Consider the following 24,415-nt stretch of genomic DNA (forward strand, 5'->3'; position numbering starts at 1 on the left):
TAAGCCAAGATTCCACTTTTGCAAATCGGGGATGCTCCCCACTCAGGTCCCTGGATACCTGTGGGAGTACTTCCCTGTATTCAAATTCATTATTTTTCCTTTAATATACAAATACTCTCATCTATTTATAGTCAATGTAAAGGGACAAAGAGGAGAAAAGGTCCTTTGCACCACAGCTCACAGATTGCTCAGTCTCTGTCAGGCTGCTATTTTTCTTCTCTGTAACTCATATTTCTGTTCAGGTGACATAAAATAAACTACTCATAAGAATATATTTTAATGAATTTTGACATATGTGTACATTTCTGAAACCCTACCATTATAAAGATAATAAAACTGTCCATCCTCTTCCAGGTTGACCCATTAGAATCCTCCCTTCTTACTCTTTCCCACCAATACCCTTCCACATCCAAGTAGCCACCAAACTGCTTTTGATGACTTCTGTTTTCCTTTTGTAGAACTTTATATAAATGGAATCATTTAGCATGTACTTTTGAATGACTCATTTTATTCACCATAAAGATTTTGCTATTCATTCTTGTTGTAATGCAAACAAATTTTCATTTTTATTGCTGAGCAATAGTCCATTGTATGGGTATACCACATTTTAAAAAAAATCAGTCACCTTTTGATGACCATTTATGTTGTTTTCAGTTTATGGCTATGACAGATAAAGCTACTATAAATGTTTTGGTGCAAGTATATACACACTCATTTTGATTTATTTTATATACATTTCTCTTATAAACATATCTTAGAATGGAAATGCCACATCTTGCAGTCGGTATATGTTGATTTTTTTATGAAGCTGAACTGTTTTCCAAAGATTTTGTACAATTTTACATTCCAACAACCATGTAGAAGAGTTCCAGTTTCTTGATAGCTTTGCCAACTCTTGGTAAGGTAATCCTTTTCAATTCCATATACTATAATAGTTATGTAATGATATCTCATTGTGGTTATTAGGTTGTATGCACCTAATGACTGATGATGCTCAACATCTTTTAATGTGATTGTTGCCATCCATATATTTTTGGTAGAATATCTGGTCAAATCTTTTCTTTTCTTTCTTTTTTTTTTGTTGTTGTTAACATCCATAGTAAACAAGTTGGACAGATAACATAACTGAAATCTACTTGAATAGAAACTATGCATCAAATCTCAGAAACATGTTTTCACCATCCTTAGAGCACCCAGTTTGTAATCATGAGAGCAACGGGTTGTTTAGTAATAGTATAAACAAATGTATGATTCTCTTACATTCTTATTGAAGGTATTGTGTTAGCTAGGGAACTTAGTTTTGTAAGAAAATACACTAAAATTTATTTACCCTTCCTGACTTCAATACAGTAACCAGCAGTTTTGTATATTTATTCTTCTAGCAACTAACAGAAGTACTAGCATATTTTTCATAAGTAGATAACTAATTTTATATTCTTATAAGGTAACTGACTAATTATTTAAAAATTTATAATCATTTACTATTCATAAAGTATTTGCTCTTACTGTGATAAAATATAAAAATAAGTGTATATTACAATCCAACTCATAAGATCTAGGTTATACAAATATTTATGCATCAAAATTATTTCTACTCTTTCTTAATGTTTATAAAATGCCACATTTGTGTCAACTCATATAAAAAATCCAATCCATTATTTTTGTATAGACATTTTTGGGTGTATGTACACATCACAAATGTCAAAGGTATAATAAATGGTAGATGGATTTTTTTCTTGTAAAGTATTTTAAGTTCATTTTGTGTCTTTCCTATTATTGATTCTTTCTGTAAATTTCTACTAAAATGATGAAACTACTAATCTATAGTTACAGTGTATCAATTCTACATAATTTTAATAGAAACAGAAATAGATGCAGAGCAATTAAAATCTGTGTCTGAGTGTTAGTTTTGTAATTTGTTCTGATTCAAAAAAACATTGCAACTCAAGAAAAATCAGAAACATTTTATATATCAGATAGCTAAACACATATAATATGATAAATTCTATTTGCACAATATACTTTTAAGTTGTCTTACATGTGAACATTTACATGCATGTCAAACTTCCAAGTTTGACAAGAGTAGATTGGTTTTAATAAGCAAGAAAATGAGTATGAATGTGTTTCTCTGTTTAAACATGCTATGATTGATACATACAGACATATGGGTAAGATATTCTTATCTACTTCGTTCAACTCTTTTTCAAAAGTGCAGCAATAGAATACATGGAATTCTGAAGTTCCAACCTATATTTTGTGAATCCATAATTCCTCCTATTTGATGAGGAATTTGGGGCAAGTTTTTTTTCCACAGATTGCTCTGCATGGAAAAGATATTATTATTTATTAATACTTACAAGCACGGCACAAAATATAATCCAAATGCTAATGCACTGACACCAGGGCTGGTTCTGATTATGTAAATAAATGGAGGTTCTCTTCATCCTGGAATAAAGGGCACATGGATTGCAACCTTCCTCAACCTGATCCACCTATTACATAGCAGCTGCTCAACATCAAGGTGATATTCAGACTTCCCCAGTTTTTTGTAAGCTTTCCCTGATTTATTTGGGATACACTCTTGCAACACATTCAACAATGTTTTTTTTTTTTTTTTTCAATTTGCTGTAAAATTTCCTGACTTTAAATATAATGATTTTTCTTATGGATATATAGCCATATAAATGCATATTTAACATTATTATATTTTATTTTGAATTTGCGTGAATGAAAAATAAAACCTTTACCACTCTAGGCTGCTATTTTTTTTTTTTTTTTTTTTTGGTACCAGGGATTGAACTCAGGTGCACTCAACCACTGAGACACATACATCCACAGTCCTGTTCTGTAGTTTATTTAGAGACAGGGTCTCACTGAGTTTCTTAGTGCCTCACAGTTGCTGAGGCTGGCTTTGAACTTGCAATTCTCCTAACTCAGCTTCCCACACAGCTGGGATTATAGGCGTGCACCACTGCCCCTGGCTAGAGAGAGAGAGGGAGCTAAAATTTAACAGAAGAGACAAACAAGAGAAATAATTGAGCAGTAATATAATGAGCATTTTGAGAAAGTCAAGAGAAGATTCCTAGAGGAGTGAAACCTAATTGAATGTGAAGGAGCAATGAAACTGTAGGTGGCTGAAGGAAGGGAGGAGGTGCAGGCAGATGTGGGAGAATGAGATGCTTGAAAGATTAGGAACAGCAGAGGGACACAGGACTGGGATGCAAATTCTGGGATTGGGATTAGCAAAATTGAGAATGGAACAGAGAACAGAAAGCAAACCATAGAAACCACCTTATCCAAGGCAACTATATATTTCCCTTAGACCAGGTTTTACTTGTGTGTGCTGGTACCACCAGAAATACCATTCCCTTGCATTCATATGGTTTCTAATTTAATAATAATAATAAATAATAATTTATAGTAAATTATAAAGCCATTGCAGTCCACAATTACTTATTGTGTTTTTATTTTTTCAACAAATAGTAAGGAATCTTTGATAGATATTAAGATAAATATTGAAAATGTGGAACATTATTTAGAAAGAGAAATCTGTCAACTGGTTAGAAGATGACTTTCAAAGAGATATGAATGAGCCCAAGAAAACTAGTAAGGAGACCATTACTAAAAATGAGAAGGGCCTGAATGTCAGCAATGGGAATAGCCCTGTAGAGAAGCACTTTCAAGAAGTGTTTAGGAAGTTTTAAAAACATTTGGAGATGGAGAAAAGAAGAAGGAAACAACAATGCATTAAATAAATATTAAGAAAAAATGAATGGAGAAGCTAGAAGAGTGGCAAGATGAAAAGTAGGCAGAGGGAAGATAAAAAATAAATAAATGAGGGTTCACTCAATAAGAATAAATTTAACTCAAAAAGGTAAATAGTTAAATGCTTCTGCTGAACAGTTCAATGGGTAGCTTTTCAAGGAACTATGTGCAAGTTCAGTGTATTCATGTGAAGAGGATTTTGCTAGGACTATAATAACTTATATCATATTCAATGGACATCATTGAAAAATATACTGATAAAAAATGAGATGATAAAATAAATGTAGGTAGATAAATGAGAAAGTCCATATTCTTTTATAAGATATCTGGAACACTTATTGTACTTAGTTTTAATTTTAAATAGACATATGTAAAAAGTTGAATAGTTCTACTTATTATAATAATTCACTAATTTTCCATTAGTGAAATAAGGTTTGTCAGTAAGAATTTCTCTTCTGAAAAATATTATGTCTTACAGAGATCCTTATTTATTTTTCCCATCTATAGCTCTCATACTTTTCAAAAATATGTGTTTTTTTCTCTATTATAATTGTTCCTTTATACTGATGTGTTCTACTGTGTTGCAGTCATACCTTGTAATCAACAGGAAGCAAATTGAGTGCTAAAAGCTATCATTATACTAAGGTTGGGAAACTCACAAATAACCGTTTAAGTAAGAACAATATAATTTTTAAATCTCTTTAATCTAAAAATCTTTAATCTCTTTAAAATCTTTAATCTCTTTAAAATATCTTTAATCTAATAATCTAAAATTTTTAAATAAAAATATTTAAGGCAGGAAATTCCATCACTATTTTTTTAACTTATCTTCACACTTAAATTTCTTGTGTATTTTGTTACATCCAAATCCTGACAAAATGGAACCTTTACTTTACTAAAATATACTATAGTAAAAGCAGCAAAGGAAAATCATTCTATGTACCACATTTGATATAATCAGGAGATACATCTGTTTTAGAAATAGCAATCCATAGATTTATGGTTAAGGAAGATTGCACATTAATTAATTGATATATGAGAGATAAAAACAACAAATACAAATATAACCTATAAACAGATTACAGAATTAGTACATAAAAAGCAAATAATATCACAAAATTATTCTGAATATTTATAAATAAACTGGTCAATATGTCATCAAGGACCATTATTAGTTTCAATGGGAAATCATCTTGACATTGCATCTCTCCAGGTTAAATACAATTCATTTCATCCTTGTTTGTTACTTCTTATGGTTTTATGAAAGCGTTTGTAGTTGTTTCACCTCTGGCTCTACCCTGTGTTATATACATCACAAACTCATTTCAATAGTGATATTAATGATTTTAGAAATCACTACAAATGGTTGGCAGCATCATTGTCGTTAATGTCTCAGGGGAGCCATGCAAGCGAGTTTTATCAGCTGGAGGCTGAGGTATTTGATGAAGTAATAACAAACTAGCTCTGGATTGTCTTTCATTACCCTTTATCTCTCCTACAGAGAATATAATCTTATTCAAATTATAATGGCTTGTGTTATCAATGAGCTTTACTATTTATTTACCTGCATCCAGACATGCAAATGCTCACGCATTCTGCTTTCTCAACCTACCTGTAATGAAATTTCTTCACTATCAGAATCATGCACAATCACAAATTATAAACTAGTTACCAGTATAATTTGCTTAGCATAAAAAACACCTATTCATTCATTTAAAATACTATCTTGATTAAAGGAGTAAAATCCAATCATTAGAAATGAAATACAGTATATGTTAAACAACTTTGAAAATAAGATCACTTTTTCAATTAAAAAGTAGTAGTGGGTTATTTTCTGTTGTTTTGTATTTCTCTAAAGCAAAATTCTAAGTTTGGTTGTGTAGAGGCTAATATCAGTTAAATATAGAACTGTTAAAGACTGGTACTTCTGCTCAAAGCAGAACACTTGATATATAGTTCAGCATCTTTATCCATAACAGTATTGTTTATATTTGCACAAGCTGAGTAATTTTGGAGCTTCATACCTCTTGCCAACATGAACCAGGAACCCTAACCCTTAACCAATCTGTAACAGAAGGTAAGAAAATATAATTATGTAGTTTTCAAATAGGAGAATTACAATTTGAAAAGTGCTTTGATGTGCAAAGAGAATAAAGAGTAGATCATATGCTCTTGGACCAGTGTTGTATTCTTTCTGTCAAATCTGCTTTGACCTTGAGTATAATATCTTCCTTGACTTTTGACACGTATTAACAGCAAGGCCAAGGGGAAAAAAAGACTTTTACAGTGAAGTTAATGGTGGTCTATGAATTAAACCATTTTCACCCCTGTTGATTCATTCATATAAAAAATATTTATTGACTACTTTCTTTATGCCATGCAGATACAGGGGATCAGGCAGTGAATACATACATAAGAATTCTTACCTTTATTCTATTGCATAGGAAGTTTGAGGGGTACATGCTATAGATGGGTACAGTGGACTGGGACAACTAGAAGTGGTTTTTAATATCTAAAAGTGTGGATTCATAGGCCTCAGATATATAGGAATAGACCAGGAGATGAGTTAGTAACTGCCTTACAGATAAAATGTTAGGTCTTTCTAATAACTTCCAATGGTTTGCCTCTTTCTGTCTTGTAAAAAAAAATTTACTAGGATTGAATCCAGTGGTGCTCAAACACTGAGACACAGTCTTAACATTTTCTATTTTATTTTATTTTTTAAATTTTGAGACAGTGTCTTACTAAGTTGATCAGGGCCTTGTTAAGTTGTTGAGACTGACTTTGAATTTGTGATCCTCCTGCCTCAGCCTCCCAAGCCAATGGTATTATGGGTGTGTGCCAATAAGCCAGGGTATAAAATATTCTTGGAACATCATCAGATTTGATATTCCTAAAATATGAAGTAGGAAGGACAATTGTGATTGTCTCCATTTTATAGATAAGAAAATACAGTTGAAAAGCTGTAAATAAGTTTTAATTTCCCCCTACTACATGATAATTAAATTCTATTAATTTAATATTGTACAAGCCAATGCAGTAGTTTCTTTTGGGATTCTTGCAAATTAATGAACCTCCCTAAAAATAAGATGTTAATATTACACTAGTCAGTGACACCCACAAAGGTCATATCTTATCTGTTCTGTTCACTAATGATTTTGATTAATTAATCTCACCAATATCCAGCCACACTGGCCTTCTTGCAAATTCTGAATTACACCTGTTATTTTACTCTTTTCATTGTTTATCACTGGTATGTAGTTAAATACTTACCCCCACACACATTCTTGTTCTATTCTTTCATATCCACTGCAGAGTTTTCTTTACAGTCATAGTTTTCTCAAATTTCATAGTTTTCTCAAGTCATCATTTTGGTCTACATTATGTTGCCACACTCAGTGATTTTTTTTAATTACCTCTCTTCTTCTTAGTATGAGCTTTTTCAGTGCAGAGACACTGGCATCATAATCACACTGATATTTTTACCTTTCAAAACTTTCCAAAGCATATGTAAAGCTCTTTGTGTTTGTTACACTAATGAAGCTATCAGTTTATATCAGGACTCCAAAATCTGCTCTAAACATCACTAACAATAGAAAGTATTTGGAAACAACAAAAGGAATAGTTGTTATATCAGACACTTTATCAGAATTAAATTATTTAATGTAATTACTATTATCATTGTTTTTTTTCAGATTAGAAAATTGAGACACAGAGAAAGTGCCTCAGCTAATGACAAGCATACCAAGATTTGAGGACAAGATCTTCACCAATTCACTTCAAGATATTCCTCTTTAACACTGTATCCAAAAAGAACTTTAGTATTTTCTCACTTTCTAACTCGTTGTACAAATCTCTGGAGTGTCTTTTGCATTAGTATCAGATAAACATTGAAAACAGTGTAAATAATCCCCTTGCATTGAGCAAGGCCTTTATTTTAGTTGAAATACCTTGAATAATTTGTGTCCTCTAGTTTTACTCTCTTCTGCTATTTCTGACTGGTGGTTAGTTAAATACTTAACAACATACTGTTTTAATTATTGCTTTTCTAGTGAACACTAAAGGAAATCTCAGTAAAATATAGATGTAGAAGTTGATGCCTATCTTAATTCTGCAGTTTTCATCTTTTCTGTTGGCAAGCTTAGATGACCATTTAGTACAACAATTTAAGTTATAAATATTCAACTTAGGTTCTAGTGTTTCCCAAGTTTATTGGAATAAAAATTGCATTTTATAGATCATTAAAAAGAAATGGTGTGCCTTGGAATTTACTTGGGATTGCTAATTATTCTAATTAGTAATGACTGGAAAATCAAATTAGCCATTTCATTCACCAGTTGATGCAGAAGAAGTAACTAATATAGTTAATGTAGTAAAAGATAAATGGATAGAACTGACTAGACAGCATTTTGATGTAGATTTGACAGTTTCTAGAGGTAAGACTCTTTATATTTAAATATAGGTTATATAACATCGATAACATCTAAGTGAAAACTTAGAGTAAATTAAGTTGTAGTTGAAAATTTTAAGACTATTTCTCTAAATGTATTTATAATGGTATTGATTATATCTAGACACATGTATTTTCATCTTGCTAATTATTAATAATTGTTTATGTGTATTATTAAATTTAAAAGACGTAAAAATCATTATCTATTGTTAAAATGATAATTGATGTTACAGGCTTTATTTCAGCTAAATGGCAAATTTAGCTTTATAAAGCTGAGTTTTTTCAAAGGAAAGATACCAGCTTATCAAGTTACAGTTTTTCTCAAGTATTAGTATTGGTACCTAAGAATAAATAATCTCCCAAATTCTAATCATGTACACTCAGTCTACAAAGTAGTAACAAATGTCAGGTTTGAATCTGCTCACTATGTCTCTTTCTATATATGAGATATGTGACAAGTACTGAGAAGACAAGTACAAAACTACTATAGAATTTTTTAAGTCTTAAAAATGATGAAGATGATACTATCAAATAAATGAAAGATCAAACCACAAATAAATAAAAGATCAAATAAAAAAAAAAAAGATCAGTTGAGAACACTGTTACCTCCCACTTCCTACCTGGTCTACAAGAAAACCCATCGATTCCTTAAGCTAATGCCCAGAGTAAACTATGTTAAGGGACTTCTTCCCTTAGTGTGTAGGATACATATTCACAAATAGCTAAAAACAAGCAGTCATGCCTAGCAAAATATTAGAGTGGCTTAAGTAAGGAAGAAATGAGGGAACAAAGGGAAATCCAAGGATTTTGAGCAAATACTTTTATATAAATGTAGTGTTTGGTGAAATTTTTGAGGCACTTAAAATATGATTTTCTTATTTAGGAATGTATAAAATATTTATTGAAACATAACACAAGTAATAAAATTTAATAAATCATTGGGATACATTAAAATGAATCGTCATAAAGAAAAAACAGAAACTAGAAAAAAATACAGAACATGCCAGGAAAGCCCTTTGAATCCCTGCCAGATATGACAAGTTTTCTCCATTCTAAAGATACATCATAGATTTGTTTGAAGTCTGTTTTAGTCAGCTTTTTCACCACTGCAAATAATAGACCCAACAAGAACAATTATAGAGAAGGAAATTTTTATTTGAGGTTCACAGTTTCAGAGGTCTCAATCCATAAACAGAAGGCTCCTTTGCTCAGGGCTCAAGATGAAGCAGAATATCCCAATGGAAGAGTGTGGCAGAGGGAATTAATTCAAATGATGATCAGGAGCAGAGAAAGAGAGACTCCACTGGCCAAATACACATATATACCCCAAAGCCAGGCGCCAATGCCCTTCCTCCTGCAGTTACCACTCAGTTAATCCCCTGATAGGATTAATCCACTGATTGGGTTAAAGCTCTTACAACCATTTCTTCTCTGAACTTTCTTGCATTGTCTTACAAGTAAGCTTCTGGGGGGACACCTCACATCCATACTATAACAAAGTCTTTAGAATCTTCCATAAATGGAATCATACCATGTACTCCACTTTCATGAAAATTATAAGATTTATCCATGTCATGCCATTAGACAATGACTGTATCAATTTTAATTTTTAAAAATAATTAAAACTAAGTAATTCTATACATTTCCAACAATCTAAGACATATTTTTATTTGAGTAAGTCACTGACTCTTTTTGTTTCAAATATTTCCTAATGATTAACAACTAAATGATCATCTTTGGCCTCCTACATTAAACTTGAGATAGAACAATGATAAAATATTTACATCCTGAGGCTATTATCAAGAGTCAAAGAATTGTCCTCAAATCTTTACAGAAAATTATGGTAAATGTTCAATTTGATATTACATGAATATAGAAATGCTGACATGTATATAGGAAGTGTGACTACAATGTAGAGAGAATGATTTTAATGCATGAGCCACAAAATCCTCTGTGGTTCTTGACTTTGGGATCATGAAAATCTTTTAAGACTCTAGAGATCATACACATTAGGATATCACCCACCTGAACATTTTCAAGAGTTATGTACACATTTTGCATTTAATTTCAGAATATTATAGTCAGTCTGAGGGGAGTCTTAAATATATAACCTGAATATGAATAACACTAACTTTAGAATTGGCTTTGCAGATATTTCTTAACAAAAGAAAGAAATACTGATTTAAAAAATAGTGTCATTCTTTAATGGAGAGGAAAATCACAGAGACTTTTTGTCACCTTTAAAAATATGGTGATAAGTAACCAGACAGTTTGCTTTTCTGTGTGACTGAAGTTAACTCATGGAGGTTAAGTTATTCTTCCCTTTGAGTAGAATCAGATTTACCTTCTAAATCCTTTCAAGTTTTCCACTCTATATCACCCACAAGCAACATTTTAGAATTCTCTATCAGCTATTATCTATGTACCATCATCATCATCATCATTTTTCATTGGTACTCAATTCTGCCATGTAATTTTTGCAAAAGACTTCAGCAGTTTTTTTTTCTCATTTTTATCACTTACCTGCCTTATGAATGCCAATATCAGTCAGAGTCCATTTGCAGCTAGTTGAACTATTCTAGCTAATTTGTCCAGAAAGGTATTGAATAAAATGAATTAAATGCTAACAAAATAATTGGAAGTTCTGGAATACATGGTTATTGTTTAGGTCTTCTTGAATAATTCCAAAATTCCATCATGGAATTGATAACTAACTTGCCTCTTGTGAGATCATAAAATGAAAGTAGCCCATGGTTCTTTCAAATTCTGACTTTGTGATCATATAATATAAGCTTGAAACTATCACAGAGCCACCACTTCAGTTGCTGGTTTGGGGAAAATATCAACTGCTGAGGTCCAGGAATAAAGACCAGAACCATTGGCTCCCATGACACTTCACCAGACAAACTGAAGCCAGAGCTTCTCTCCACTTCAGTTAATTCTAAATTTTAAATTTGGGTAAGAACACCTGGTTAGTAGAACCTAAATTACATCCTGAACTCATGCTGCAAGGTGGTCCTGAAAATGCAGTCTGTAGCTTTTTATCTCGACAGTACATAAGGCAGACCACAAGAAAGCAAAAAAGATGTTGAGCAAGATAATCTATCTTATATGCCATAGGCATCTAGCAGTATTCAGTCACAGCTGTGTGATTATCAGGATGTGATTATCACAAGAACATCAATAAATCTCCAAATTTAAAAACATATAACAATACACTATATTTAAACCTCAGGAGTATTATAAAGGAACAAATGAAGAAAAGATATATATATATAACTGATGCTATGCATATCAACTACCATACAGTGAATAATAGAGAGTATACTGAAATTATTTTTGCATTGAATATTGTTTGAAATAAAGGGATATAAAATCAGTTAGGGCTTACCGTTGTTCTTTCCTTTTTTTTAAATTTCTACATGTGGGTGTGGGTAGTGGGTGAGTTCTGTTTATGGAGAACTTTTTCAATTCATTAAAAGTTTTGCAATAAAATTTGATCAGCAACATTCTATATGTCTAGAAAGACAATAAAGGGCACAAATCATTTTTCTTTATTAAACTTTTATACGAACTAAAAGAGTATTGTGTTATAATTGCTACGTATCTTTTTAAAAGCCTTTATAATATTCTAGAAGAAATGTCAGATATGCATTTTCTTAAAGCAGATGTTCTTTGTGTAATATATAAAAATAATACACTAATATGTTTTTAGACTTTCTTTGAACTTCCAGGTAGCTAAGCCATTTCAGTCTCCTTTTGAACTCGTTAAGATTTAGACAAAAAATGGGTCTTTTTTTTTTTTTGCAATTCATCATAATAAATGTAATATCAGTAATAATTAATAGGTTAAAAAGTCTTTGTAATCTATCGTGGTACAATATAGGGTAAAATAAGTCAGTTATTGGAACACTTATGTCAAATATAAGATATCAAATTTATCTTTATCTCTTTCATACATGAAGACCAAAAGAAAAACTTATATTCTAATAACGAAAAATTTTAGACATTTCCCTGTCAAATTGACCTTTATCATTAAATCCTTGTTACCAAGTAACAATACTATTTGGTAAATTGTCTCACTTAACAGTGAATTCTACTCAACAAAATTGGGAAAAAAATGCCATTTGGATAACCCAAAACTACACAGTAAGAGTCCTTGTTAAAACCATATTATGGGCAATATAAAGAAACATTAAAAACTGTGGACCTGTAATGGAAGCTAAATTTGTTCAGATTCTCAATTGTTTAAAGTATCTATATTTCTCACAATGACTGAAAGGCAAAATGCCTTCAACTCCACCCTTGTTCCTTTCAACTCTGACTTCCAATACTGACCCATTTCCATCAGAAGAGCATCCCGAGCCAACTCAGCCAGTGACTGACAGGTGAGTGCTCCTGATCCCAGCTCTAGTGGTTTCCACTGGCCTAGTTTTGGTCTGTCTCTGTATGTTCATGATCTAACACCTGAGCATGTGTGTGTACATGTATAGTGTGGAAGTGTCACAAAGCAATGAGCAGGACACAAACTTTATTTCTCCAGTGTTGTCATCATTTTTCTCAATCTCTCACTGCTTCATCAGAAACGCCAGCAATTCTGGCTGAAGCTTGAAAACATAAGTCTGCTTTGGAACTTAAGCTCCACAACTTTCTATTTCCTCAACCTATCAAAGCATTTTGGAGCATCAGAAAGGCTATTCATTTTTACATATGGTAAATGACTCTTGCCTTCAAACCTATTGTCAGAATTACATAATTGCTATAACATATGTAAATATAACAAGCCTCAAGGCCCACAGAAAATGAATTTTCAATACATGTTATTTCTCTTCCTTTCTCTCTTCAGCCATTACAAAACTGGATTTGCTCTCCCCCTAGTGGCAGACCTCCCACATTCTGCACTAGTTGCATAAATTAACCAAATCAAACTGTTTTTACTTGCAATAATCTGCTCTAAAAGGTCAAAAGATAACACAATATTGTCTCCAAATTAAATACTGTGTAAAACAAAATGCAAACCTTATAGTAATAAAAACAACATAAATACTGTATGGAATATTTCCTTTAGCTAGAAAAGAATATATATAAATGACAAAATAAACAGCATAATTACACAGAAGGAAAAACATGTGCTGCTTGCCCAGCCTGGATATAATTTTTGGTTGTGATTGTCCCAATTACAAGTTAAGTAGCATTATGGTTTTCATGCTCAATTTACTTCTGAGCTGATTAAAAGGACCAGCTCTTGGTGTGTTTGTTTTGTGTGGACACATCTGTTGACACTGTTTCCATCTTATAGTCAACTGCAGAAATGAATGACGAGGACAGATTCAATGCTCTGCTTACAAATAAGACTTTGACTTCTACAAAACATTTGTTTCTATATTTCAAAAATCTCTTCTGTAAATTCTAACACTGCAAATCATTTTGTTGATTACAGCCCGGCTTACTTCTTTTCCTGTACTTTTCCTGGTCAGGTTTGAAGGGCTGGCCACAAGGTGGCTCCCTTATTATTGCACATATGCTTGGTAGTGTTATCTACAATTCCCCTATACTTTTTATTCTCAAAAGTTTTCCCCTTCTTGGACAAATACACCAAAAACAAAAGGCAAAAAAAAAAAAATGTTCAAATAGGTTAAATTTTCCATTTACTTGAGATTTAAAATTGTATTCTATTAACAAGACTAAAACTTGTACCTTAATATATTTTTGAGCGGTACAAGAGACTTTATGTAGCACATTTCATATCTGCATTCAAATATCTCTTGAACATTCTGAAATAATAATATTGCTGAATTAAGTTAATATTATTAACTAAAGATTTCTTGGAAAGCACTTCTTGGGGATAATTAATATTGGAGTTCCTGAACTAGCTATTTCGTGGTAACATTTTCCCTATTTGCTTCCTTTTAAACATTGCTTATCTTCATTTGTTGTCTATTGCAGATAAGAGACATTCAGGTCAGCAACATCAATAGGTTTTATTACCAAAAAAGCCCCAGATGTTATCATCACCTGCTCTGTCAGTTTAATTAGATATATTGAAATGTGCTATATCCCTGTTAAGCCTAAGACACAGGAAAAATAGCTTTTTTCTCCTGTTCTTAAAATTCTTAAACAACAACTGTTTCAAAAATTGAATCATTTTTCACATTTTAATGGAATAAGAGAAGAACAAAAATTTCACATTTTTATTTTTCAACAAGTAGCTGAGTGTTTTAATAAGGTCTGAATACATTTGTCAATTGATTTCAACCCAAAGATTATAATACTATATTAGAGGCATAAAGCCCATTTTGCCAAGAAAATGGAACAATAAGCTTTCTGTATGTTACAATATCAACTGAACTGCAAATTTATAGGTGGTTAAAGAAAAAGACGATTCTTCCCTAAACAACATTTCAGGGTGGCTGTTTCCTCTGGATAGTCATTAGGGACTTGGGCTGGTGCCCTCTTTTCATCTTCCAAAGGTGGCTTTCAAGGTTCTCTGCAAAATAACACAAAAAATGGAGAAGAGCACTAGGTCTGCAAATGCTGCAGCATTTCCAAAGACTTTGAGCCAGAATTCGATATTCCAATAGAACTGAGCCAAAACTCACAACTCATGGCCATATCTATCTATGCTAGGGAGACCAAAAATATAGGCTAGATATATGCCCATAAAGGGGAAAAAAAGCTAAGCAGCTAACATTTTACACTTTCTGTTCATGAGTGATCAAATATTCATTTGCACATTATGTATAGGAAGTATGCTGACTTTCCTTGAGAAAAAGCAAAGCTTGACAACCTATTAAGTTCAAAGTCCAGAATCATTTCATAGCATGTAAGTATTTCCATCATATTCAAAAGCAACCCCAGCAACTAATACATTACAAAGACAAAACAATCTCTTCTCCAACATGCAGCAATTAGACCCCTTTCTTTATATCAAAGAAAGTTGTTTAATTAGTCCTGAGTCTGTAGTCAGATAAGAATTTCTAGATCCTGAAGCTCCTCTAGCTACTGTTTTTTGTTTGTTTGTTTTGTTTTGTTTTGTTTTGTTGTTGTTGTTGCTGTTTGTTTGGTTTTTGTCATTTTCTTCTTAACCACATCTAAAAAGGTTGTTCAGGAGTATGCCAGCTTTTGTGGCTGCTCACACTTTGCAGCCTGATTCCAACTAACATAAATTCAAAAGCCTGAGTTGGTTTTAAGGCTTAACCCATATAAAGCTGTTTTGGAATATGACAGTAGTTTTCTTGGCTTGACTAGTAGTAGTCAATATTTATTATTCTTTTAAACTATTTGTGTACAATCACTTTCATGTGCATAGAAAGAAATCTTAACAATATCCAACTCTGTGGATTTTTTGCCCTTTATTCAATGTACCTGTCCTTCAAAATAAAATGTGGTTTCGTCCCAGAAACATCCAGGTCATATAAAGGCCAGTTTTGCATGGCAAGACAATAGCACACTCCTCTGTTTATGAATCTTGTACCATTTCATGTATTTGAAATATTTCTTTATAGAATCTTTGCTTCTGGCTTACATTTCAAATTAGTGAAGTTGAAGTTGTTAAGTAGAAAAATTCTGAAGGATTTAAATGGCATGCATATATTAGTGCAAACTGGCAAAATATAATACATTTGCAAATAGAGAATAACCTATTATTTTGTTTTATTTGGATGTAAGGGTAATATCATACAAAAAATTTAGAACATCTCTGTAATATTCTCTTTGATTAAATTTAAAACCTGCTTTCTAAGTGCTCAATATTATTTTCATTTGGTGCATTGAAGAGAGGTGACCTACTTAGAGGGAGACTAGAAACCTGAATAGTAAATAAGAAAAAGCATGCATATTCTTCCAACTGAGGGGAAAACATATTAATGGAAAATTACACATTCAGATCTGAGCAGCACATTTACCTTCACTAGATGGACAGATCCATTCTTAGTGGTACAGTATTTTGATTTTACACATTTTTATCATGATAACATTTAGATGTGACTCTTCTAGAAAAACATAATGAAAAAAATAAGGGGTCAGAGAGTAAAAGATTTGACTGTTTTGACTCTGCCACAGATGAAGTCAAGGTGCTTTATCTCCAGGGTTCACTTTCCATCTTTCTAAATGGGAATCAAGTACATATTTTCTCATACTGAAAATTCCTTCCACGAGGGATTGGACAAACTAGATGGATTTCCTAAAAGTAGATAGTGGTGGATTGCAACTGCAAAGAGGTAGTAGCACTTTGAATATACCATCCTGCTCTCCCCTAGTCCACAAGGTAAGAAATGTTGAGAAATGTTCTTATATTCTTATGGAACTATCCCTTATATATGATAAATTGCATTTGTCTTGATACTGTCAAAATTCCCTCTGCCATTGACTTTTGAGAATTCAATTATAATATATTTTACCAGCAATCTCTTTATGTTTAACATATTTGGGGTCATTTGAACTTCTTGGGTCTAGGTGTTCATTTTCCTTCTGAGATTTGGGAAATTTTCTGTAAATATTTCTTTAAATGTACACTCTATCCCTTTCTATCTCTATGTTCCTTCTGGAATTCCCATAATGCCTATATTGGTTCTCTTGATTGTATCTCATTTTTCCTCCAGGTTTTCTTTACCATTTTTAGATTCTTTTTTATCTTTCATTCTCTGAATAATCTCAGATGACCTGTCTTTGAGCTTATTGATTATTCTGCTTGAATGATCTCTATGAGATTTTTCACTTCAGTTATCATATTCTTTAGTTCCAAAAATTCTGTTATTTTATGGTTTCTATTTCATTGTTGCTCTTCACATAGTATTTTTCTAATTTCATTTAGTTGTCTCTTTGTGTTTCATTTTAGCTTACTTAGTTTCTTTAAGGTGATTATTTTAAATTATTTATCAAGCAGTTCATAAATCTCTTTTTACTTAGGGTTAGTTACTGAAGTTTTCTTTTCTTTTGATGATGACATAACTCCTTAATTAGTCATCATCCTGTGATCATTTTTTTATTACTGATAATTTGAAGTAGATAACAAATCCAGTTTTTTTCAGATGGTGTTTGATGAGGAAAGGCATTCACCAATCAGTTAATCCAGAGGTTCTGTATGGACCATCTGTTGGAAGATAAGTGTGGGCTTCCCACTGGGGTCTTTGGGCAGGATGGCTTGATGCCTGGGTGGGCCCAGAGTCTGGATCTACTGAGCCAATACCAGAGATAGTATTCATGGGGACAGATTTGTATCTTGAGTTCAAGGGAACTTTATTAGGTTTATCAGTGTGATCTGTTCACTGGGTCCTATAATCTGGGATTATAGGGTAGTCCTATAATCTGGGTCTGAAAGGATAGACTTGGAGTCTATGTGACAGGGCCAGTCTGAAACCTGGATTCCCTTAATTCTGATGCTGGGGTGAATAATGAACCAGTTTGGGTTTGTGCAAGTTACCGTGGTACTTAGTCAAACAGAGATAAAACTGGAGTTTCAGTCAATAGGGTCAAACCTAGTACTGAGATGAGTTTAAGCCTGAGATCAATGAAGAATACCCAGATAGTTTGTATCTCAGAGATGAAAGAGAAATAACTTCCCAGAAAAACAAATGTGATAGAAGTCCATTACTAAAAAGCAAGTTCACAATTTACCCATCCTTTTCTTCTGCAGGAAAATAATAAAGATTATTTTATGCCAATCATCAAAACATACAAGTTTTAGAAAGCAGGACTGAAAAGGAAATTTATACATTGAATGCATTTAATGAATGTATATAATTAAAAATAAGAAGTATAAAAGATTAATAAAGTTTATCTTAGAAAATTAGAAAAAGAAGAGAAAATAAAATCCAAAATAAGCGAGAGAGAACTAATAAAGATTAGAACAAAAGTCCAAGAAATTGAAACAAGAAATTAATAATTAAAATCAACAAAATCAAAAGCTATCACTTAAAAAGCATCAATTAAATTTATGAGACTCTAGTCAAGATAACTAAGATAAAATGAAGAAAACACAAAATACTAAGATTATAAATGAAAGAGGAGCATTACTACAGAATCATGGACAGAAAAAGAGTAATGAAGGAATATTATCAACATTTCTATGCTTACAAATTTGATAACCTAGATGAAATGAATCAATTTCTTTTAAGAGACAATCTGTCAAACTCTTAAGAAGATATAAGCAATTCAAATAAACATATCTGTTAAGAAATTGAATTAATAATTAACAACCTTTCAAAATAGAGGGCTCCAGATTAATTTAACTTCACCAATGGATTCTACCACATATTTAAAGGAGAAATTATGTCATCTTCCTACAACTCATTTCATGAGAGAAAAGCAAAAGAATACTTCCTATGATACCAACATTTCCTTAGTAACAAAACTAGAAAAAGACATTACTAGAAAAGATAATTGTGCCCAATATCATTCATGAACATAGATGTAAAACTCTTCAATAATATATTAACAAATTGAATTTAATAATGTTTAAAAAATATAACATTATGATCAAATGAAATTTGTCCACCTTGATAGTTGACAAACCAGGACAACATTAGGTAATCAACTAATGTAATACACTACATCAATAGGCTAAAGGAGAAAATCACACAATCTACCAGACAAATAAATTGGCAAAACCCATTCATGATTAAAAACAACAACAACCTCTCAAAAGGTGAGAAACAGAAGAGAGAACTTAAACAACTTGATAAAAACATCCATCAAAAACCTTTATCTAACATTATACTTGTTATAAAAAATCTTAATTATTTCCCACTAAGGTCAGGAGTAAGTCAGGGGTGATCCCTCTTGCCATGTTTTACAAATCATACTGGAAATGTATAAAGTTTAAGAAGAAATAAAGAGAACTATTTGTGTACACAGGTGACATGACTGTCTCTGTAGATGATACAAAAATAGCAATTAAAAAAAAACTCCTAGAACCAAAAAGTGACTTTATAGCAAGATTACAGAAGACAAGGCTAAGGTACAAAATTAATACTTTTCTATATACTAGAAATGAACAAGTGGAATTTTAACTTAAATGCACATTACCATTTGTACTAGCATACAAAAAAATGAAATGATTAGGTATAAATCTAACCAAATATGTACAAAATCTTTACTGGGAAATGTCAAAACTTTGATTAAAGATGTCAAACAAGAACTAAATAAACGAAGAAATATACCATGTTTATGAATAGAAAGGCTCAATATGGTCAAGATGACAATTCTCAACCAGATCTATCAATTTAACAGAATCCTAATAAATATCTCATCAATTGGCTTAAATATGTCTTTGTTCCTTATATCCAATTAAACTACTGATAATTCCAATGACTGATATGAAGAGGACTGAGGTAGGAGCCTAGTGCCCAGAATAGGAGCTTGGAATCAGGGTCAGATTATCAGCAAAAGAATGTTGATAATGAATATAAACAAGAAAGGCTGAATGGAAATGGGCCCCGGGCAGAGCCTCTTGTTAAGAATCAAATTATTTTTGTTGTGATTATGAGAAAGTAGTAGTGACTTGAAATCAGGTTCAGACAGTCACATTAAAATGTTAAAAATTTTAGGTGGAACTTTTACTCACCTGCTAAATAGTCCCTGGATTAAAATGAATTTTGTCATCAGTTGCATATACAAAAATGGTCATATTGATCAGGTGCAGTGGCACACAACTGTCATCCCAGTGACTCTGATGGCAAAGCAAGAGGATCACAAGTTTGAGACCAGCGTGCACAATTTAGCAAGGCCCTACTCAACTTAGGGAAAACCTGTCTCGGAAAAAAAAAAAAAAAAAGAGTGGTCTTACTACACATATAAGAATAATTAGAGAAATACTGATTGTTTTGTCTATACAATTCTTTGCAGTATTATTAGTTATAGGCTATAATAATAATATAATAAAATTATTATTAATATATCCAAACATAGAGAAATTCCTAAATTATGATATAAGTTCCAATTTTTTCATCTACAATTACTTAAAATAAAACTTCTCATGAAAAACTGTCACGACGTTTTGTGTTTTTTTTTGGATTGAGAGATTTGAGCATTAAGATATTTTTCTTTGTCTTAAAAATAATTTAAATATTTAACATTCACTAATATGTAATTTATTTTCTTATTAATATCCAAAAACATAATCCTTTGATTATGCTTTTTTTTCAGACTGAACTTCATTTTAATAACATATTTCCTGTAACTGTCTCTTTCATTTTTCAACTTAAATTTGTAATTCTAGCACTTGGGGGCCACTTCGGTCTTCTTATAACACTGCTGTAAGATTTAACTCTACTATAATTGCTGTGATAGTACGACACTCTCCCTCCTCCAAGCCCCAGCTGTTTCTCCTCTGTTTTTTCTTACACAAACTAAGTATCCTAGTAGTACCTCTTTGTCTAATGAGATCTGTCACTAAAAGTGTATTTTAAGGAACTTCCATTAACATACTTCCATTTCTTTTCTACTGGCTTTTATGATACTATGATCACTTTTTTTCTTGATATCTGGGATTAACTATCAAACCACAATCTCAGCCCTTTTTTATATTTTATTTAGAGACTGGGTCTCACTGAGTCTATTAAAACCTCGTTAAATTGCTGAGGCTGGCTTTGATCTCAGGATCCTCCTGCCTCAGCCTCCTAAGCAGCTGGGATTCAAGGCATTCGCCACTGAAACCAGGCTATTGTCACCTATTTTAATGTTTTGTATGCAATGAACCCAAAAACACCTTGCTATTATTCTTATTTACACAATCAATTGCCTTTTAAAGAGATTTAAATGATTTAAAAATCTCATGCTTAGCCATGTAGGTATGTTAGCTACACTTTACTCTTTTGTGCAGTTCCAAATTTCTACCTAGTAGCATGCTCTTTTTGATTGAAAGTTTTAATTTTAATATTTCTTGTAGCACCAGTCTATTAACTATGAATTATTTCAGTTCAAATATGTCTGAGTAAGTCTTTATTTTGCCTTCCTTTGTAAAGTTTTTTTTTTTTTTTTTTTTCTGGATACAAAATTCTAGATTGGCAGGTTTCGTTTAGTTCTTTTACCCATTTATTAATTGGGTGTTGTCATGTGTGTGTGTGTGTGTGTTGTGTGTATGTGTTTGTGTTAAGTTTTTTGAGTTCTTTATATATTCTGGATATTAACTATCAATCTGAAAAACAGTTGGCAAAAATCTCTCATTCTAAAGACTCTCACTTCATATTCTTGTTCCCTTGTAACTTGATGGCATTACACTTATTGATTCTTGGTTTTATTTCTTCAGGTTTAGGAGTCTTATTAAGGAAGTTGATTCCTGTGCCAAGATGCTGGAGTGTTGAGCTTATGTTTTCTTCTGCAGTGACAGAACTTCTGATCATTAGGTCTTTGATCCACTCCAACTAGACTTTTGTGCAAGGTGAGAGAGAAATGAAGTTTCATTCTTCTACATATGGGTATACAATTTCCCCATCATCATTCCTTTAAAAAACTCTTTTCTCCATGAGTTTGTTTTTTAATTTTTTTTCTAAATAGTTATAAATGACAGTAGAATGCATTTTGATACTTCATACATAAATGGAGTATAAATTCTCATTCTTCTGATTGTACACGATGTGGAATTACACAGGTTGTGTAATCATATATGCACATAGGGTCATAATGTCCAATTCATTCTACTATTCTTATGACCCACACACCCTTTCCCCTCCCTCATTCCCCTCTGTTTAATCCAAAGTACCTCTATTCTTCCCTAGTCTCCACCCACTTATTGTGAATTAGCATCCACATATCAGAGAAAACAATCACCTTTGATTCTTTGGGATTGACTTATTTCACTTAGCATGATATTCTCCAGTTCCATCCATTTACCAGCAAATGCCATAAGTTTATTCTTCTTTAAGGTTTAATAAAATTTCACCGTGTACATGTACCACATTTTCTTTATCCATTCATCCATTGAAGGACACCTAGGTTGCTTCCATAGTTTAGCTATTGTGAATTGAGCTGCTATAAATATTGATGTGGCTGTGTCACAGTAGTATGCTGATTTTAAGTCCTTTGGTATAAACTGAGGAGCGGGATAGCTGAGTCAAATGGTGGTTCAATTCCCAGTTTTCTGAGAAATCTTCATACTGTTTTCCAGAGTGGTTGCACCAATTTGCAATCCCACCAGCAATGTATAAGTGTACCTTTTTCTCCACATCCTCACCAACATTTATTGTTGTTTGTATCCTTGATAATTGCCATTCTGACTGAAGTGAGATGAAGTCATACAATAGTTTTTCATTTGCATTTCTCTAATTGTTAAAGATGATGAACATTTTTTCATATATTTATTGATTGATTGTATTTCTTCTTCTGGGAAGTGCCTGTTCTGTTCCTTTGCCCACTTATTGTTTGGGTTATTTTATTACTATTATTTTTTTTGGTGTTAAGATTTTTGAGTACTCTATATCCTGGAGTTTAGTGTTCTGAGGTGCATGCCCACTTTTTGGGCACTCTCTTCACTTTATTGATTTTTTCTTTACTGAGAAGAAGCTTTTTAGTTTGAATCCATCCCATTTATTGATTCTTGATTTTACTTCTTGCACTTTGGGGTCTTGTTGAAGAAGTCAGTTCCTAGGCTGACATGGTGAAGATTTTAGCAAGAAGAATGAAATAGGAGACATCACAATACCAAACCTTAAATTATACCACAGAGGCTTAGTAACAAAAATGAAATGGTGCTGGCATCAAAACATACATGTAAACCAAGGATGTAGAACATAAGACATAAAGACAAATTCACATAAATACAGTTATCTGATACTAGAGAAAGTCACCAAAATCATACATCAGAGAAAGGATAGCCTCTTCAACAATGGTGTTGGGAAAATTGGAAATCCACATGGAGTAGAATAAAATTAAACACTAACTCGAAGTGGATCAAAGATTTAGGCACTAAAACAGTTACCCTGTGCCTAATAGAAGAAAAAGTAGACCCACATCTTCACTGGCATGTTTTTATGCCTTATCATTTTTAATTGGATGCTAGACATTGTAATTTTTTCTTGTGAATTGCTTGAATTGCTGGATACATTTTTTTCTCCTGAAAATAATCTTGAACCTCATTCTGGGACGCACTGAACTTGCTTGATAATAGTTTTGTCATGTTTTGCTCTATTTTAAAAGGATTTATTTGATAAAGCTGGAGCAATACTTGTCTTTGGATGATTTCTACTGAGGCAAACATGTCTGTACTTACCTTAGACCCTGTGATTTATAAGGGTTTGTAGTCTGAACAATGGGAACAGTAAAGTCTATGAAAACTTGGTGTACTCATTGTTCCAAGAGATATTATTTGTTTTCCCTACAAATGTTAGTTTTTCATTTCACATATAAGCCCATAATGTATTCAGAGCTAATTTTTTTGTCTGAGGTTACAACCTGTATGTTGAGGATCATTTTTTTTTTCTGATTTTTACTATGGATGTTCCAACATAGTTCATTGAAAAGTCTCCTTCTATTGCATTGCTTTTGCATCTTTGTCAAATTTCACGTAACCATGTCTGTGTATCCTTTGATCTCTATTAAATTCATCAATCTCAGCATCTCTGTCTCTCCCAAAATGACTTTGTTTTGATGATTGTAGTTACATAATAAGCCTTAACTTCAGGAAGAACAGTATTTCTCACTATCTGATCCTTTTTCAAGAGTGTTTAAAATAGGCTTTGCCAATTCTAGTATCTTTCCATATAAATTTATAATATACTGGTTTTGTAATTTTCATCCCAAAACACCATAATTCTTATTTCTTCTCAATAGACAGTTCTAACATAGCCTATAAAAGAAAATGAGTTTAAACACAACGATACAGAAATTTCTTTATTAATTTATCTTTGCATATGTTCTGTTGTGAGCACTAGTGGGAAAAAATGAACTCAAGTTTTAGGCCAAACCCTTGAGAACTGCAGTGAAGTTAATATTAAACATTTTGAAAATGACAAACAGCATCAACCATCTCCCATAGATAGGTTTGAAATCTAAACTTGAATTATGATTTGAGTACTATTTGATTACTGCCTTACCTTAAGATGTTATCTTTTTCATAGAAATGAAGAAATGATCTATAGGGCCAGAAAAAAATGATACTCCTACACATATAATATATGCATATATTTATAATTGAAAGAAACAGCTTCTGTTTATATGGAATAATTACACAAAAGAGATGTGTTTATAATCACTCCTCATATTTTC

The sequence above is a fragment of the Callospermophilus lateralis genome, chromosome 4 (genome assembly GCF_048772815.1).
Source record: "Callospermophilus lateralis isolate mCalLat2 chromosome 4, mCalLat2.hap1, whole genome shotgun sequence".
Taxonomy (NCBI): Eukaryota; Metazoa; Chordata; class Mammalia; order Rodentia; family Sciuridae; genus Callospermophilus; species Callospermophilus lateralis.